Source organism: Bombina bombina, chromosome 4 (assembly GCF_027579735.1).
Source record: "Bombina bombina isolate aBomBom1 chromosome 4, aBomBom1.pri, whole genome shotgun sequence".
Lineage (NCBI taxonomy): Eukaryota > Metazoa > Chordata > Amphibia > Anura > Bombinatoridae > Bombina > Bombina bombina.
This window is the reverse complement of record NC_069502.1, coordinates 383,968,206-383,986,831: the sequence shown is the minus strand read 5'-3', so window position 1 is coordinate 383,986,831 and position 18,626 is coordinate 383,968,206. Positions and strand designations below refer to the sequence as shown.

Here is an 18,626-nt window from a genome sequence, read left to right as displayed (position 1 = left end):
TGTTCATTCTGAATCTGGTGAATGTGTATATATATATATATATATATATATATATATATATATATATATATATATATATATATATATATATATATATATATATATATTACATTTTCTTCTGCTTTAAACCGCCTCTCAAACAAGATACATTTATAACAAAAGTGTCTAATTAAACTGGTCAACATATCAAAAAAACAATCCTTAATAATTTGTTGATTCATGATATTCAATATTTTATTTTAAAAAAGTAAAAACTGCAATATAAATAATAATACTGTGATCTAATAGTAGCAACACAGTACAATGTTATGTTGTATACAAGTTACAAATAAAAGCCATAAATTGTTCTTGCTCTAAATCCAGGCACAATGTATCTTTGTATTATATTGGAAGACTGCCCATTTGTAAACAAGAAAAGCAAGCCTTTCCTATTATGAAACTGGGACAAAGGTAGGAGGATCAGTGAGTATTTGATATTTTGTATCAGTTGACAGAATGCTGGATAAAAATTCCTCCCCCTTAAAGGGACATAAAAGAGGAATTTGAAATACACAGTAGATTATTTTAAATTCCATCAGAAGCATTTTTGAGATATAATTAAGCTTGAAAATATGTTACTGATTTAGTAAAGGGATATTAAAGGGACATTAAACACTTTGAGATGGTAATATAAAATGATAAATTGTATATATAAAACAACTCTGCAATATACTTTCATTATTTATTTTGTCCTCTTTGCCTGTAATCCCATTCTGAAATTGTGAGATTTTCAGTTCCTGTTAGAAATGGAAGTGCAGAACACTGTTAAATGCAGCACAACCATTGGCTGCACACTCTAGTGACCTATGTATAACTGACCCTAATTGGCCACAGCAGAGAAGGTAACACAAGTTACAGCATGGCAGCTCCCACTGTTTTATAGACACTAAAACTTTACACTTATTTTGTCACTTTTTAAACAACTAATGAAACTTTAAAAAATACATCTACATGTTAGTCATGGACTCATCTTTTCTTTGAATGCATCATTCTATCTAGCATGTATTTAGTGTTTAATGTCCCTTTAAACAGTAAATGGATGTTACACATAATGACGTATTCAAAGCAACATTCTAGCGTTAGCGTAATATGTAGATTTTTGTTTTATTTTTTACAATATCATTGTTTAAATATTGAAGTCATAAGTGTTAAGGTTTAGTTTCCTAAAGTAATGGATATAAAAAAAAAATCTTTCTTTGTCTCTATCTTCTACTGAGAAAAATTAGGTACAGATATTATTCAGGCAATAAAATAGAGTTTGTTTAAACAAGTCTGTGTCTGGAAAATCTCTTAAAATGTCTATTGTATAGCTGTCTATAACTGTTCTCAGCAGGAGAGTAAGATAAATGGAAAACTTAATTCCAAACATGGCGACACCCATTACTTTAGAATTTAGAAAACCAACAATTGTAAAGATGTAAAAAAATATACCTTAATATTTTGTTTTCATATATATTAACTGTCACCGGTACAGCAATTAGCAATAGACATAGAAACTTAAAATCATAGAATTTGATAGTAGATAAAAACCAAAAAGGCCCATCAAGTCTATGCATATTGCATGTAAACAATAAACATTTGCACCTTCAACATGGGTGTTCACCAAATGTGCAGTATTAAAATGACAGTCTAGTCAAAATTAAATTTTCATGATTCAGATAGGGCATGCAATTTTAAATAACTTTCCATTTTACTTTTATCATCAAATTTGCTTTGTTCGCTTGGTAATCTTTGTTGATAGCTAAACCAAGGAAGACTCATATGCTAATTTCTAAGCCTTAAAGGCCACCTCTTATCTCAGGGCATTTTGACAGTTTGTCACAGCTAGACAGTGCTAGTACATCTGTGCCATATAGATCACATTGTGCTCACTCCCATGAAGTTATTTATGAGTCAGCACTGACTGGCTAAAATGCAAGTCTGTCAAAAGAACTGAAATAAGGGGGCAGTCTGCAGAGGCTTAGATACAAGGTAATCACAGAGGTAAAAAAGTATATTAATATAACCACGTTGGTTATGCAAAACTGGGGAATGGGTAATAAAGGAATTATCTATCTTTTTTAAACAATAAAAATGATGTAGTAGACTGTCCCTTTAAGTTCTTTTCAACTATGCATAATTATTTAGGTTAATTTAGCATATTTTACTGTTTTGTACAATTTATAACACAGCTCCAGTATTTGAACAACAATATTGGAAATCAATCAAACCCAAATGCAAATACAAAGCTCTATTACCACTTACATGTGTTGTTGACTTAACATCAACATATATATTTATAAACTGCAGGCTTCTTAAACAATCAAAATGTACACAAAATTATCTGTCTCCTGAAAAATAACTGTTCCAAATTTATTTAAGCTAAAAAGTACACATTGTATTGGCTTTTTATTTTTCAGTTTATCTCTAGGGATCCTTGACAATCTGTATGTGCTCTGTTATCCAAGACTCAATAAAACTTGACAAGAAAATTGCAGTGCAAATTAGAGATGAGTTCTGATCATCATGCTACATTGCATATTCACTAAAATCCATGTGATCTGGTCTCACTAAGGTTTCATTATATTTTTTTATAATGAAGGTATGTTTGTTATATTGCTATTGGCATATCTTGCTGTGCTTCCTGGTAAAATATAGAGAAAGACACAAACAGAAGCACGCTAACACGTGTGTTCTGCCCTCCAATTTTCATGTTGATCACAGGAGTTCTGGGTATGCAAGTGACAAAATAATAAAAGATACTAATTGGTCTTACCCTGAAAACAATTACAGAAATAAAAATGATTGGTTATTTAATTACAGCACTACTTAAAACAATATAAAATTAAACAGAATAACCAAAATATTGTAAAATTCAATTAGGAATTATAGGAACATGGTAGTGAAATTGATACATTTATTAGAAAATGACTTCTAATGAAACCTATTCTCCATGATACTTGCATTGAAACATCATGTACATGTAACTGGTGGTGCAATATATGCCACAAACACATATAATATATATCATTTTCACTTTATGTTCCTTTAATTTTGTGGACTATTATGAGTGCTTCAACTTATTTTATGCTGTCTTACACTGAAAACAGTTACAGAAATAAAATATTATGGGTTATTTAAATGTAGCTCATAACACTCACTGATATCTAACTTTGTGGTCCACTATTTCACTCCCAGTCTATTACCAGAATTTTTGTATTGTTGCAAATTAGATAACACATAAGAACATTTAAATTCACAACATATACAATTACGATAGATAGAGAGTGAGAATGACCTGTGGCATTACTGACTGGAGATGGTGTATCCCCTTAAAGGGACACTGAACCCAAATTTTATCTTTCATGATTCAATGCAATTTTAAGCATCTTTACTCCTATCAATTTATTCTTCATTCTCTTGCCATCTTTATTTGAAAAGCAAGAATGTAAGTTTAGAAGCTGGCCCATTTTTTGTTCACAACCTGGGTTGTGCTTGCTGATTGGTGGCTAAATGTTGTTCAGTGTCCTGAACCAAAAATTGGCTGGCTCCTTAGCTTAGATGCCTTCTTTTTCAACTAAATATAGCAAAAAAGTGAAGAAAAATTGATAATAGGAGTAAATTAGAAAGTTGCTTAAAATTGCACGCTCTATCTGAATCACGAAAGAAAAAAATGTGGGTTCAGTATCCCTTTAAGAACAATTGCTACCTATGTGTATATACCACCCTATACTGTCTAATAAATGGAAATATAATATAATGTTATAATGAGTTTTCAGTTCTCTGAAAGTTTCAAAAACTTATTCCAGATGTGCAAAATGCTTGAAATGTTTATGAAAAAAAATGTGTGTGCTGTGAGAAAATAATGCGAGAAAATGTTAAAGGCCTGTCTGTTCACAAAAATCAATAGCTTCTGTTAAATCGTGCAGACGAGAAAAAATGGCAGAAAAAATAGAACCTTGCTTTTTTTTCTCACAGAACAAAACAACATCTTAATAGAAAAAAGAAATACAGTCTTTGTATAAATAAAATTTCAACCCATCGTAGACCTCCTAAAGGGCAAGATTACAAGTCGCGCAACAAATCATTTGCTAAAACACTGCAAGTGTTATGGCTTTTTGGCATTTGGGGTTGCGCAGCTAAAAAAACCTAATATGTTGCACAAAGTCCATGACGGTTTCTCATAGAAAAGTGTACATGAAAATGCGAATATTTTTATATTGTGAAAATGTGGCCTGTTAGTGTGTCCTGAGGACTGGATTTGAGAAAAGGGAGGAGTTAAAATAATACGTATTAAGATTTTATGCTCAATGGAGGAGGACACTCCTACCCATGTATCAGTTCTACTGTCAAGTCTAAGCTTTACAAACAAATGATAGTAATAATGATTCATGTCTGTGTGGATTACATGATCCTTAAAGCAGGTTTTACAGCTTGTGAACTGTCTAATCCAGCATGTGACCTGTCTAATCAGCATGTGACCTGTCTAATCAGCATGTGACCTGTCTAATCAGCTTGTTTATTGCCTTATTTGGGGGATGTTTCAGATGTTTTTTGAGTTTGCTATAGCACTATATAAATAGGTTTAACCATGTCAGTACAAAAAAAAATGGTTCAATAAAAAGTGCAGTACTCTTATTTTGGTGTCAGAATTGATAGACAAACTATACTGGAGACTGGAGAGTTTTCTAATGCACACAATATTTGTTTTAAACGAGCTTACAATTTAAAGAAAATAATAACACCAACGTTTGTAACAGGTATGTGCATTTGGAGGTTTCGGATGACTCTGAATGTGGAAGAAGGTGGACGTTTGCGGCGTTTCGGCTCTTTTCGGAGCTGGATTTTCTTCTTGTGAAAGTGTAACACACTTACAGTAGATCTGGATTTGCACAGATCTTAGTGTGTTGCCCTTTGACAAAAATAAATCTGGGTCTAAAAATAGCTAAACATAACTGTTACTGATTTAACATAAATACATTACAATTTGTGGCAGGGTCAAGCATTCATAAGCCCTAAAAATAAGCATTTAAATATCTTACTGCAGCATTATACTAATTGCATGTATGGTAACACTATTGATAAATGTCAGGTTGTTGTTTTTTTGTTTGTTTGTTTTTCTTTGCAGAAAATATTGAATAAACAGTTCTTGGCAAATGCTCATATTTGCAGACTGAGCAGAATGTCAAAAAGAGTGTACTATAATATGTAGTGTGTTTACTGCAATAAAAATTGCCAGTAAGTGAAAGTCTTTATTTTGACATTCTTTATTTGTTTTGATTCTTACAGTGTTTAGATGGTAAGCTGTTTGGGTCAGTGAGTCATTCCTATTTTAATTGTTTGGGTTGTTATTTATTGGATTAACATACATTCACACACACCCTCCCCCAAGCTTGTCAGGTGAGTTTTGTGATATTTTTTGCTATATTTGAGGACAGTGACAGGGAGGGAGCTATCCTTGTGCCATTCTCACCTAAATAGAAGCTAAATCCTCTGAGCTGCTGTGTTTGTTTCCATATCCCCACTGGAATATGAGACTTCTGTGGCTCCCCAGCTTCTGGCTGGGTTTGTTTTGCTGTGTGCAGCAGCATCAACTGGCCTACCCCACTTTTGCCTAGCCGGTCACCTCCTGAGTGTCTAAGAGCCGTTGGCTGCATTGAAACGTTTGGCTCTTTCTCTTAGTAACAGCTTTTTACATTCTGCCTCAATTCCTCTCTAACCTAATCACTTGCAATTGCCCCCTCCCCCCATCATATATCTCGTGGATTTACCCCCCTCATCGCTGTGCTCTGCACCCCCTCCTTTCTCACACCAGGGTAATAACCATATTACAAGGCTTTGTGGCTGTGTATCTGCTTGGGGAGGGAGCTGCTTATCTTTGCAACAATATCAAGGTAAGTCCCTTGTGGTGTGTGGGTGTCTGAGGGTGAGCAGTAGGGTGTGTGCCCCTTGTAGAGAGAGATTATTGGGGCTATATGCGTACAGAGCATGGAGAGGGGGAGCTGTTGTGGAAGGGCTGGGGGATGGGCAGTCAGTAACATGTATAACATTGTTTCTCTCAGCTTGCTCATGCTGGACTGCTATTAGTGTCATTTTATTTTGATTATCGCAACACTGCTATAGCTGTTCCCATGCAGGGAGGGGGGTGCTGAATCAGGCTTTATAATGAGGGAATCCCTGACATAGGAGCTCACAGTCCAAAGTAGAAGGGGGAGGGTGTGTGTGTGTATTTAATTATCCCTTTGGTAGTTAGGGCTGCAACGTGTTGTGTAAGAATGCATTCCAGCTCTTCCTAGTAGACATGGGGTTAAAGTGCTGACAACTTAATATCTGCCTTATCTGGCAGTCAAGAAGTTAAAGTCCTAATAACCCACTCTATGCAGGAAGTGTACCTCCTTTTGTACGGCATTCAAAGGGTGTATGATGTTTCCACATTCTTTCCCTCCCACTGTTATTAACCCCTTTCACAACCAGAGTGGCCATCAGCTTAATGATCTGTCAGGAAAGGTGTTAAGTAAATAGTAGGGTAATAGGAACCATTATCAGGCTGCCACTAAACTATTTATAGAACCATTTGAACTTCACAGTATGTGTGTGTGTATATATATATATATATATATATATATATATATATATATATATATATATATATATATATATATATATATATATATATATATATATACACACATACTGTGTGCATCTGGTACTTCCAGGAAACACATATGATTATAGGGAAATGTACAGTATTTAAGAACTGGAGTGGGGGAGGGGAGGTAATTTCATCATGCTTCCATGTAAAATTGCAGTTTATTTACAATTGATTTTCTAGGATAACTTTCGTAGGTCAGTGAACTTTGTGATCTAAACCCTAATATTTATTAGCAGTGGATATTTGTAACTGTAGGTTGTTATGAGATTGCCTGTGTATACTGGTTTTCAGTTGTCATACTGATATGAGAGGAAAAAGTGTGATATATATATATATATATAAATTTTTTTTAGACATTTCAACATTTTCGGTAGTGCACTGAACTAGTAGACTAGTGACATATTGTAATGGACTTATAAGAAAATAATATGTTTTTTGTTTCTAAATTTCACATTAAGATAAAGTAGTTTTTTTCTTTCCCCTTTGACTGTTAAACTGAAGACACACACCACACATACCTCTTTAGATAAGAAATAATTCTCATGTCACTCTTATGGAAAGTTGTGATCATGTGGTTGTTCCTTAATGATCATGTGACTGGTCCTTGAATTGATGGACACATATTGTTTGCATATTTTGTATGTCAGAGTGTCTCTCAATGGTATAATTAAATATTTCTAGAGTGACCCTTAGGCAAAGTAGATGTGCCTTGGGAAGCACCTGTAGCAATATTGTTTCTTTAATTTTTTTTTATTTATATAACTGTGAGGATGAAAAAGGCCATAGCACTCAACTTGATACATTCAGATGCTGATGATTTCTGCTTCTTGCCAGACTTGGAACAGTTTGTTATAATTTAATGCATTGCAGCTTCTTGTTTGCCTCTAAGACTTGGATGAAAGCCGAATATAATTTCCAATATGGTGTCAAAGGACACAAGCAACTAAAATGAAATTCTGCTAAGAAGATAGTGTAGATACATATGGTTTACAAAGTGAATGTTCAGTTATTTTTACTCAGACTCTGATATTGTATCTGAAACCATATTTTCAATGTGACTAGCTTGCACTTGGCCTTGATTCACTACCCACCAATAAAAGTAACCTTTCAATTTCCTGTTCTTTATATTCCAACTTCTTACATACTTTAAAGAAAGATTTAAAACAAATGTATCTTTTTTTTTTCTTTTTAAACTATCAGACATTTCAAAATGTATTAGTCTTTTTTCATGCAAAAAATAATTTTATTATAAATGATTGTTGCTGTTTTGTATAGTTGAAATATTTTTCATATTTTGTCCATTTAAGGGATATGGTAATACTTTGCTATAGAATTTTCTTTATGCCCAAATGTCCCTTGTCAACTACTATATTGTGATACCCAAATAAAGTTAATTAACATAGTTAACAAGGACAAATAACTGCAAAGGGAGATGCAGTTTATTGAGCTGGGCAAAGCAGGTCAGCCAGTCAGGAGTAGCATATGCATGTAGCTGTTAAGCACTGTCATGTAGTCATTAAACACTTATAAGGAATATTTACGCAATAATATGAAGATAAAACAAATAAGAGCATTTTATTTTTTATCTAATCAATGATCATGTGTATGGTAGAGACAGGAAGCAATGCTATAAGTCTTTTCTGCCATGTTTCTAAACTTTCAGTTCTGGCACCTGAATATATTAAGAATTTAATGTATATCCGTAAAAGGCATCTTACCAAGTTCCTTACCGACTCCTATATAAATGATATCCTGCTTCTGAATTTGATGTATTTTTTGCTCATTATTATTTTAATGTAGAATATCTAAAGAATAACAAAAGAATAGAAGTATTAGAGCAAATGTGCTCTTTAGTGACCTCTTTTGTTCAAAATATTGTTCTTCATAAGTCTGAATAAAAATGACAAGGTAATAACCAGGGGCGGACTGAGACCAATCAGGGCCCCGGGCAAAAATAAGGGAAGGGTCCCCCAGTCTCACACTGACTCAAATGTATTCAAATTTCTGAAAATTAACATGAAAGCCTCCCTGCCCTGCTCCCACCAGGCCCCCCCACATCCAGGGCCCCCACAATTAAGGACCAGAGACAGGGCCCCCAACTTCCAGGTCCAGACCCCACACTCCATGGCCCTCACAGCAACAGACCCTCGACAAGACACTCAACAATCTAGGCACCCCCCTAGACACAAACCCCACATCCAGGCACAAGGGCCCCCACTAAACCTACACTTAACTGCTTAGTTACTGATAGAGCAACTGATCAGTCCACCCCTGGTAATAACAACAATATTTCCTATGGTTCTGAGATTTAAATATATATATATATATATATATATATATATATATATATATATATATATATATATATATATATATATATATATATATATATATAGCAACAATACAGGTTTATATTCTATGGGATTTAGAGAAGCTTGGGGTGAAAATTCTGATGTATGAACAAAGATTCCCATTTCTAGACTTATACTAAAAGAACATAATTACCTTATTTGAAACTCCGTCTTTCTTCTTTTGGAAAATGCCAATGGAATTGCTTTCTCCAGTTGCTTCCACTGCTCTCTGAAGGCTCACTGCCATGTGATACTCAGGTACAGGCTCCAGATTGGCTGCAGGCATGCTTTCAGCCAATCTGCAGCCTGTACTTGATAAGTGCACAGGAGCAAACATTCATAAAACTCTGGGAAACATTAGAGGCAAATTTGCCATCAGCATTTGCCAGACGATGAACGCCTGAGTATTAAATAAGAAAAGTATGTTCTCTTAACATAAAACCTAAATTACTTTTACTGTTGCATTAAACTTGTGGGAACTTTTATATCCCTTTTAATGTTATTGTATTGTTGACATCAACCAGTGTGCATCCATCTTAAAGGACAGTCTACTAGATTTTTTTTTATTCTTGGTTAAAAAGATAGATAACACATTTACTGCCCATTCCCCAGCTTTGCACAACCAACATTGTTATATTAATATACTTTATAACCTCTAAATCTCTTCATGTTTCTAAGTCCCTGTAGGACACCTCTTATATCAGTAAATTTTATTATCTTTTCACAGCCAGACAGTGTTAGTTCATGTGTGCGATATAAATAACAATGTAATCACTCCCATGGAGTTCTGCAGGAACCAGCACTAATTGGCTGAAATGCAAGTCTGTCAAAAGAACTAAGATAAGGGGGGCAGTCTGCAAAGGCTTAGATGCAAGGTAATCACAGAGGTAAAACGTATATTAATATAAAAGTGTTGGTTTTGCAAAACTGGGGAATTGGTAATAAAGGGATTGTCTATCTTTTTAAACAATACAATAATTAAAGTAAACTGTCCCTTTTAAAGTGCTAATGCATCTAACACAATGATAGATGTATGTATAAGCTTCAAGTAAAGCTTCTTTACATTTTTATTTTTCATATTATATATGCAAAACCATCCCAATGGAGTAAAGTAGCAGCTAGATTCAAAAAGATATATGGTATATTTGTGTACAATTTACGTCTATACTAGACGTGTATTTTGTCACTTTAGTTTAGCAACGAATGCTGAATATGGTGGCTGCTAGCGGCATTTGGCTCTTTTCGGAGCCGGATTTCTTCTTGTGAAAATGCAACACACAAAAATATCTGAATTTGCCCATATTCGGCATTCATAACTGAACAAAAGTGTATGAATGCATGTCTAGTCAATACACTTAAAGCCAGACACATATTTTCATGCTTACTCAAAGAAAAATACAAAAGAATATGTGCTTTTTAATTCATGCAAATGAATGTGTATTGCTTGGTTTTTGGAGTATAACAAAAATCAAGCAAAGCCTTGTATATTTTCTTGAAAAAAGAACAAATGCTTGTATGTTTTCTTGTAAACTAAAAGAAAACGTGTATTTTGTCATCTAATTATGTTTAAAAGAAAATATGTGAAATGGCTGTTTTTTATGCTTAAGTTGTATACAATTTAGTGTTGTAGGAAGCTCAAATGAAGAATAAGTTCCATAAAACTCTTGTAGATACTTTTTCCGTGTGCCACTGTCTTGGCTGATGTTGTTTATTGAGACCTCTGAGCGATAGTTGTTGCTTTTGACAAGTCTAATCAATTTTTTTAGAATTAACCTACTTGTTAGCCATAATCAATTATATGGTCTCTTTCCCAGACAGAACATAATGGGTCACTATGCATATATCTTAATAGGTTTAGTTGAATGCTCTGTCGGCATTTACCAAATTGCTTTCATTAGTGTGTTCCCACTAATCTGGTTGATATAAAAGCATCTGCCACCTATGTCAGCCAACTCGCTCAAAATGAAAATGAGGTTGAGATCATATTTGGGCCATGTTTTCTAAACAAACTGAAACACAAACACCATTATCTATCTCCAAGGTATGCAAAGAACAGGAACAGTGTGTCCCATGGAACACTTACAGGGGGCATTCAATTCAACTATGACTATTGTGTAGGAAAATGCTGTTTAAACATGTTAAAATATTTTTAACAAGTTAATGCAGTTCAGTAAACACCTTGGGATTTTTAAATCAAATAGTTATGCTTAGTGAAATAACAGTAATTGATTTATCATTTTGACCCATTTTCGTGTAATTTAGCTATAAAAATTGAGGATTTTCTAATTCTCAGAACTTAAAATGCCCCTGCTGACTTCCCTGCTACATATATTTCCATAATTGGCGTTATCTGATAACAACTGCAAATTAATATACTTTATACTAACATTATGACCGTTATGGTGACATCCAGCAAGACTATGGTAAATTTCCATGATATCACATTCAAGCAATTATGATACTGATTGGCAGGTTGTTGTTTTTTGTTTTCCCCATGCAGTTAAATATAAAAAGAGTAGTTAAAGTGTAACTGCACATGTAGTTACTCTGGTTAGTTGACTTTGGTTTTAAATAAAGAAAAACCCATGTAAACATCATTGAATGCTTTCTTTTTCACAGTTACTTCAAGGAAATGACAATTTATGCTGAGTAGACTGGCCTTGTAAATAAGGATTCTTAAACATGAAAAAGTAGGACATTTATGAACAAGGAATATTGTAAACATAGATTAATTCAGCTTGTTCTATGGATTTGATAATATGATGTCACGTTTAGCAATTTCTGGCAAGGGGTAAATATTGACAAGAATCCCCCAGGACAAGCTACAGTATCTTGATAAACACATTAACTACTAGATTGTCAGAGTATGTTGATTACTTTCTAAATCTTATAGTTCTTAGTATACAGTCTAATTTGTGAGATGTGCCACACATATTAATTAAAAGACTAGAATAAGTAAATATTGTAGTTTTCCTACAGCAGAACTCAATTCACCCATGTTCCAGGGCACCAATGGTGCCTTTATAACTAGACCTGGAGCCTGATTTTATGAGCATTAAAAGTAACCCATACTGACAGCTGCCCACCATCTGCATGCCAGTTTTATTCATTTGTGATTGTGGCGGGTGGTCTACAGAATCTCCTCCAGGCTACATGTGGAAACTACAAACCCCATCAAGTTCCGGCCTGCAGAAGTAAGGGATAAACAGCTATATTATGAGTTTTGCGGTAAGCTGAAAAAGCAAAAAAAAAAGGTCCTAACGCTGCTTTTTCACTACCGCTGGTATTACAAGTCTTGCAGGTTTAGGGGCACCGCACACTTTTTTGGCCTTACCGCAAACCAACTTACGTAAAGTTCGTAAACCCTTTTTTCTATGGGACTTCCATAGCGCTGGTATTACGAGTTTGTCCTGGGAGGCCAAAAAGTGAGCGGTACACCCTCTACCTCCAAGATTCGTAATGCATTCTAAAGTCAGTAGTTATGAGTTTTACACTACAAAGCTGTAGCATAAAGCTCATAACTAAAGTGCTAAAAAGTACACTAACACCCATAAACTACCTATTAACCCCTAAACTGAGGCCCTCCCGCATTGCAAATACTATAATACATTTTTTAACCCCTAATCTGCCGCCCCTAACATCGCCGCCACCTACATTATACTTCTTAACCCCTAATCTTCCGATCCGCACATCGCCGCAACCTACATTTATATTTATTTACCCCTAATCTGCCATCCCCAACATCGCCGACACCTACATTATATTTATTAACCCCTAATCTCCCTCCCCCAATGTTGCCACAACCTACCTACATTTATTAACCCCTATTCTGCTGCCCCCAATGTTGCCACAACTATTCTTAATTTATTAACCCCTAAACCTAAGTCTAACCCTAACATCCCCTAACTTAAATATAATTTAAATAAATCTAAATAAAATTACTATAATTTACTAAATTATTCCTATTTAAAACTAAATACTTACCTCTAAAATAAACCCTAAGCTAGCTACAATATAACTAATAATTACATTGTAGCTAGCTTAGGGTTTATTTTTATTTTACAGGCAAGTTTGTATTTATTTTAACTAGGTAGAATAGTTAATAAATAGCTAACTATTTACTAACTACCTAGCTAAAATAAATACAAATGTACCTGTAAAATAAAACCTAACCTAAGTTACACTAACACCTAACACTACACTACAATTAAATAAATTCCCTAAATTAAATAAATTAAATTAAATTAGCTAAATCACAAAAAAACACTAAATTGCAGAAAATAAAAAACAAATTACAAGATCTTTAAACTAATTACACCTAATCTAAGAGCCCTATCAAAATAAAAAAAAGCCCCCCACAAATAAAAAACCTAGCCTATAATCCTATCAGCCAATCGGAATCTAAGGGACGCCATCTTGGATGACGTCACTTAAAGAGATATTCATTCCAAAGAAGACATAGAAGATGCCGTCTGGATGAAGACTTCTGCACGTCTGGAGGACCACTTCTGCCGGCTTCGTTGAGGACATCTTGCCACTTGGATGAAGACTTCTCCCGGTAAGTCAATCTTCGAGGGTTAGTGTTAGGATTTTTCAAGGGTGTATTGGGTGGGTTTTATTTTTAGATTAGGGCTTTGGGCAGCAATAGAGCTAAATGCCCTTTTAAGGGCAATGCCCATCCAAATGCCCTTTTCAGGGAAATGGGGAGCTTAGGTTTTTTTAGTTAGGATTTTATTTGGGGGGTTGGTTGTGTGGGTGGTGGGTTTTACTGTTGGGGGATTGTTTGTATTTCTTTTTACAGGTAAAAGAGCTGATTTCTTTGGGGCAAGGCCCTGCAAAAGGCCCTTTTAAGGGCTATTGGTAGTTTAGTTTAGGCTAGGTTTTTTTATTTGGGGGGGGCTTTTTTAATATTGATAGGGCACTTAGATTAGGTGTAATAAGTTTAAATATCTTGTAATTTTGTTTTTTATTTTCTGTAATTTAGTGGGAGGGTTTGTTTGTGATTAAGCCAATTTAATTTACTTAATTGTATTTAATTTAGGGAATTGATTTAATTGCAGTGTAGTGTTAGGTGTTAGTGTAACTTAGGTTAGGTTTTATTTTACAGGTACATTTGTATTTATTTTAGCTAGGCAGTTATTAAATAGTTAATAACTATTTAATAATTATTCTACCTAGTTTAAAATAAATACAAACTTGCCTGTAAAATAAAAATAAACCCTAAGCTAGCTACAATGTAACTATTAGTTATATTGTAGCTAGCATAGGGTTTATTTTAGAGGTAAGTATTTAGTTTTAAATAGGAATAATTTAGTTAATGATAGTAATTTTATTTAGATTTATTTAAGTTAGGGTTAGACTTAGGTTTAGGGGCTAATAAATTTAGAATAGTGGCAGCAAGTTTGGGGGCGGCAGATTAGGGGTTAATAAATGTAGGTGGGTTGCGGCGACATTGGGGGAGGGAGATTAGGGGTTAATAAATATAATGTAGGTGTCAGCGATGTTGGGGACAGCAGATTAGGGGTTAATAAATATAATTTAGGTGTCGGCGAAGTTGGGGGCGTCAGATTAGAGGATAATAAGTGTAAGATTAGGGGTGTTTAGACTCTGGGTTCATGTTAGGGTGTTAGGTGTATGTATTGATATCTACAGCGCCAAAATGCAACCACACAAGCTCCTCCTAAAGGCAAGGTCTCTCAACCAGATCTCAAAGAACAAGACAGAAAAGTTAGCAATGGAGGAGCGCTAAAATAGCTAAAGGTGGGATCTATAAAGGTATAACTTGATATGAATAAAAATAGTTTAATTTAAAATACAAAAGACGATATATACAATGATCAAATACACATTAAGATACAGTAGAATACAATCATGTCTCTGAGGTACCTATATAGAATATTGTTTCAAATACCAATATAAAGTATTGCTAAAAATCCCTGAATAATCCTAGAGGTGGATCAAAATAAGATGCGGTATTACAATAATATGTCCAAAACAAATGTCCAAAGGGTGTGACACACGTGAAAAATGATGCTGGTAAAAAATAAATGTCCAAATAACAAGTGTATCCGTGAAAAAGTAGATGATAAAAATAAAATTACAAAATGCAAAAATATGTGATAAAAAATGTGTTCTTTGTGATATTCGTGAGCAAATTAGGTGTACACCTAGGGGAAGTTTGATAATATCACTAAAAAATGTATAGGTTCCTTGTTTGTGTGTAGGTTTTTCTTTTATAATCCAAAGGTGGTTGGTTTCCTGAAAGAAGTTTTCTTCATCCACCTTTATGGTTGATTATTAATCCTCAAAGTGTATGGTGTATGTCGATTTCCTATAGAAAAATAACATGTATGGTGCAATAACTCTACTATCTCCAATAGAATAAGTATTCTGCTTACCTATATGGAATGAACCTGAGCCGTGGTATCAGTAAGTGTCTACGCATTTCGGTCCTGAACAGGACCTTTCTCAAGACTGATTAGGTATAAACATAACTTTTATTTCCCCATAGGAATCAATGGGGCTGTGTTACTGAGATTTACTCTGCTTTTTGGCAGGTGTTAGACTTTTTCTCAGCCGGCTCTCCCCATTGATATCTATGGGGAAATCGTGCATGAGCACGTACAACCAACTCACTGCTGACTTAAACAGCGCTGGTATTGGAGTGCAGCGTGGAGCTCAATTTTACTCTACGCTCACTTTTTGTCTTTTAACGCCGGGTTTGTAAAAACTCGTAATACCAGCGCTGCAGTTAAGTGAGCGGTGAGAATAAAACCTGCACATTAGCACCGCACAGCTCATAGCGCAAAACTCGTAATCTGTCCAAAAGAGGTTTATTTGATGGTGCAACTGTTTCTTTCTTCAAGCTTCCCCCAGTATGACTCGGCATGGGGATTCAGAGCAATAGATGACAGCCACACTATATTATTTCTCAGGTTTGCATAGTATCACTCTATCTAGGTGGAGCATGACACAGAGAATAAGAATGGTAATGTGGAGAGCTACACACCAGGAGGTTCCTTTTAGTAGATTTTAATACCTTTTTAATGGACCAAGAAAATCATGTTGCAGGTCTCTTCTTCAGATGTAGATCCCACCAGGAGGAGCTGGGCCAATAATTCTATAAATAAATATCTGACAGGCAGGGCCGGATTTCCCATTAGGCACAGTAGGCATGTGCCTACAGGCGCATTGCAGTGAGGGGTGCCTGCCTGTCAGTGTATCTTAATAAGGGCATTAATTTTAGTAAGAATTGTGCTGCCAGCTGCTTACAGAATTGAGTGTATCATTGGGAATATGTTACAGCAGTCCAGGGAGCCATGAAGGAGAGATGGGCAAAGATTAAAACTAAACCCCTCCCATTTTCGCCAGGCATTGTTTACATTTTAAAGTTTCACTTTTATTTTATGTACTTCTGTTGCCTCCCTCACACAGCCAAGTTCCATGCTGATGTGGAGCAGACACTTTTTGTTGAAGGAATGAAGGCTTCAGGACAGGTTAGGACTGTACAAGGCTACTAAATGCTGCCTAGAATGACAACATAACAAGCAGAGCACACTTTAACCCCTTGGCAACCAGAGAGGATTGCAGTGTATTCACTTGTTATGTGCTGTATTCTTTTTTGATAGTCGGGGTTACATTTTGCTTCAGGGTTGCATTAAAAATTGTTCATCTGTTCTTTTATCAAGTGTGGTATTTTTGTGTTTTGTGGTAAGTTGAATGTTACCCCTGAATTTTCTGGATTATTTACTTTAGATCTATATATAAATACCACTGTCTGGGTCCTAAAAGTAGAGCTCCTAAACATTCTTACTGCCATCTAATTTTAAACGCATTTGTTGACCCCTGGATTACATATAATCTACAACATTACATTTTTTCCTTTGAGAGCAACATCATATTATATTTATATTTCAGAACAAAATAAATGTAACATCTGTGTGTATTTGTATCAAAAATATCAGAGTTCACAAGATTTTTTTCATGTAGTGGAAAAAAGACCTACATTTTATATTTTCTTCCACTGGCTGCAAAGGTTGTTGATGAGCTTACATGCTGCTAGTTTTAATATTGCTATTGTTTACCAAAAACTGTGTTTAACTCCAAGAAAATGTTAAGCACATAGTCCAGAAAAAGCAATACACTAATGGCTAATGGCTTGTCAGTAAACATGTCCTATGAGTCCATCTGGGTCTGCACAGATGTGTATTGCTGTCTCAGAACTGACATTGACTATGTGTTTAACCCTTTCCGGTTTTTGTGCCTACAAGCACCTGAGATGTAAATCCGGCCCTGCTGACAGGCACTATACTGAGTGATTGGAAAGCAGCTCCAACATACAGGTCCCATTGCAAAGAACCTCTATGCTTTATTGCCTTGCTGATGATTCCGGCATCACCACCTTTAGTGGTTGTTCCTCCCTCATACTTTTTATCTCCAGCTGGCTGTTATGCTCACTAGGATCCCTGCTGCCTACAATTTCTGTAAACAGTTTTTGCTGTAAGCGTACTTTGCAGCTGTGAATTAACACTTTGGTTGCCCTGTATGTTCTACACGTTGTTGCATTGCTTTAACCCTTGTATATTCAGTGTTTATTTATATGAATTAGTGGGTTCAAGGGTAACAAAACATGCTAGTTTCATCTAGAAACCTACAAAAAATCCCCTTTACTGCCACCCACACTGATATACGTCTGACTTACAGCTAGATTACGAGTTTGGCTTTATGAGTGAAAAAGCATTGTTATGCTTCATAACGCTGCTTTTTTCCTAACGTCGCTATTACTTTGTCTTGTTGGTATAGGTGTACCGCACACCTTTTTGGGACTTCCATAGTGCCGGTATTACGAGTTTGCTTGGGAGGCCAAAAAGTGAGCGGTACACCCTATACTGACAAGATCCGTACCACCATCTAAACTCAGTAGTTATGAGTTTTACGTTACAAAGCTGTAGCATAAAACTCATAACTAAAGTGTTAAAAGGTACACTAACACCCATAAACTATTAACCCCTAAACCGAGGCCCTCCTTCATCGCAAACACTAAAATAAAATTATTAACCCCAATCTGCCACTCCGGACATCGCCACCACTATTAAAATGTATGAACCCCTCTTCTGCCGCTACCCAACATCGTTGCCACTATAATAAACCTATTAACCCCTAAACCATTGCCCTCCTGCATCGCAAACACTACTTTAATATTATTAACCCCTAATCTGCCGTCCGCCCACACCGTCGCTATAGTAAACCTATTAACCACTAAACCACAAGCCCCACACAACGAAATATACTAAATTAAACTATTAACCCCATAACCTCTGGCCTCCCACATCACTACATAAATATATTAAACCCTAACATAACCCTAAGCATAAGTTTAACCCTGACCCTAACACCCCCTAACTTAAATATAATTAAAATAAAGCTAAATAAACCTTACAATTATTACCTAAATAATTCCTATTTAAAACTAAATGCATACTTACCTGTAAAAAAAAAAAAAAACCTAAGCTAGCTACAATATAACTAATAGTTATATTGTAGCTATCTTAGGTTTTATTTAACAGGTTAGTTTGTATTTATTTTAAATAGGTAGACTAGTTAGT

General features: G+C 35.1%; 1 long non-coding RNA gene across 1 annotated transcript in view; it reads left to right on the top strand.

Moving 5' to 3' along the window:
* Positions 1-5,465: 5,465 nt before the first annotated feature.
* The window catches only part of LOC128656312 (uncharacterized), a 135,921-nt gene continuing 122,760 nt past the window's right edge, over positions 5,466-18,626 (top strand). Inside the window, exon 1 of the long non-coding RNA XR_008401990.1 lies at positions 5,466-5,912. This is a non-coding gene — a long non-coding RNA (uncharacterized LOC128656312). The remainder of the gene's footprint in view (positions 5,913-18,626) is intronic.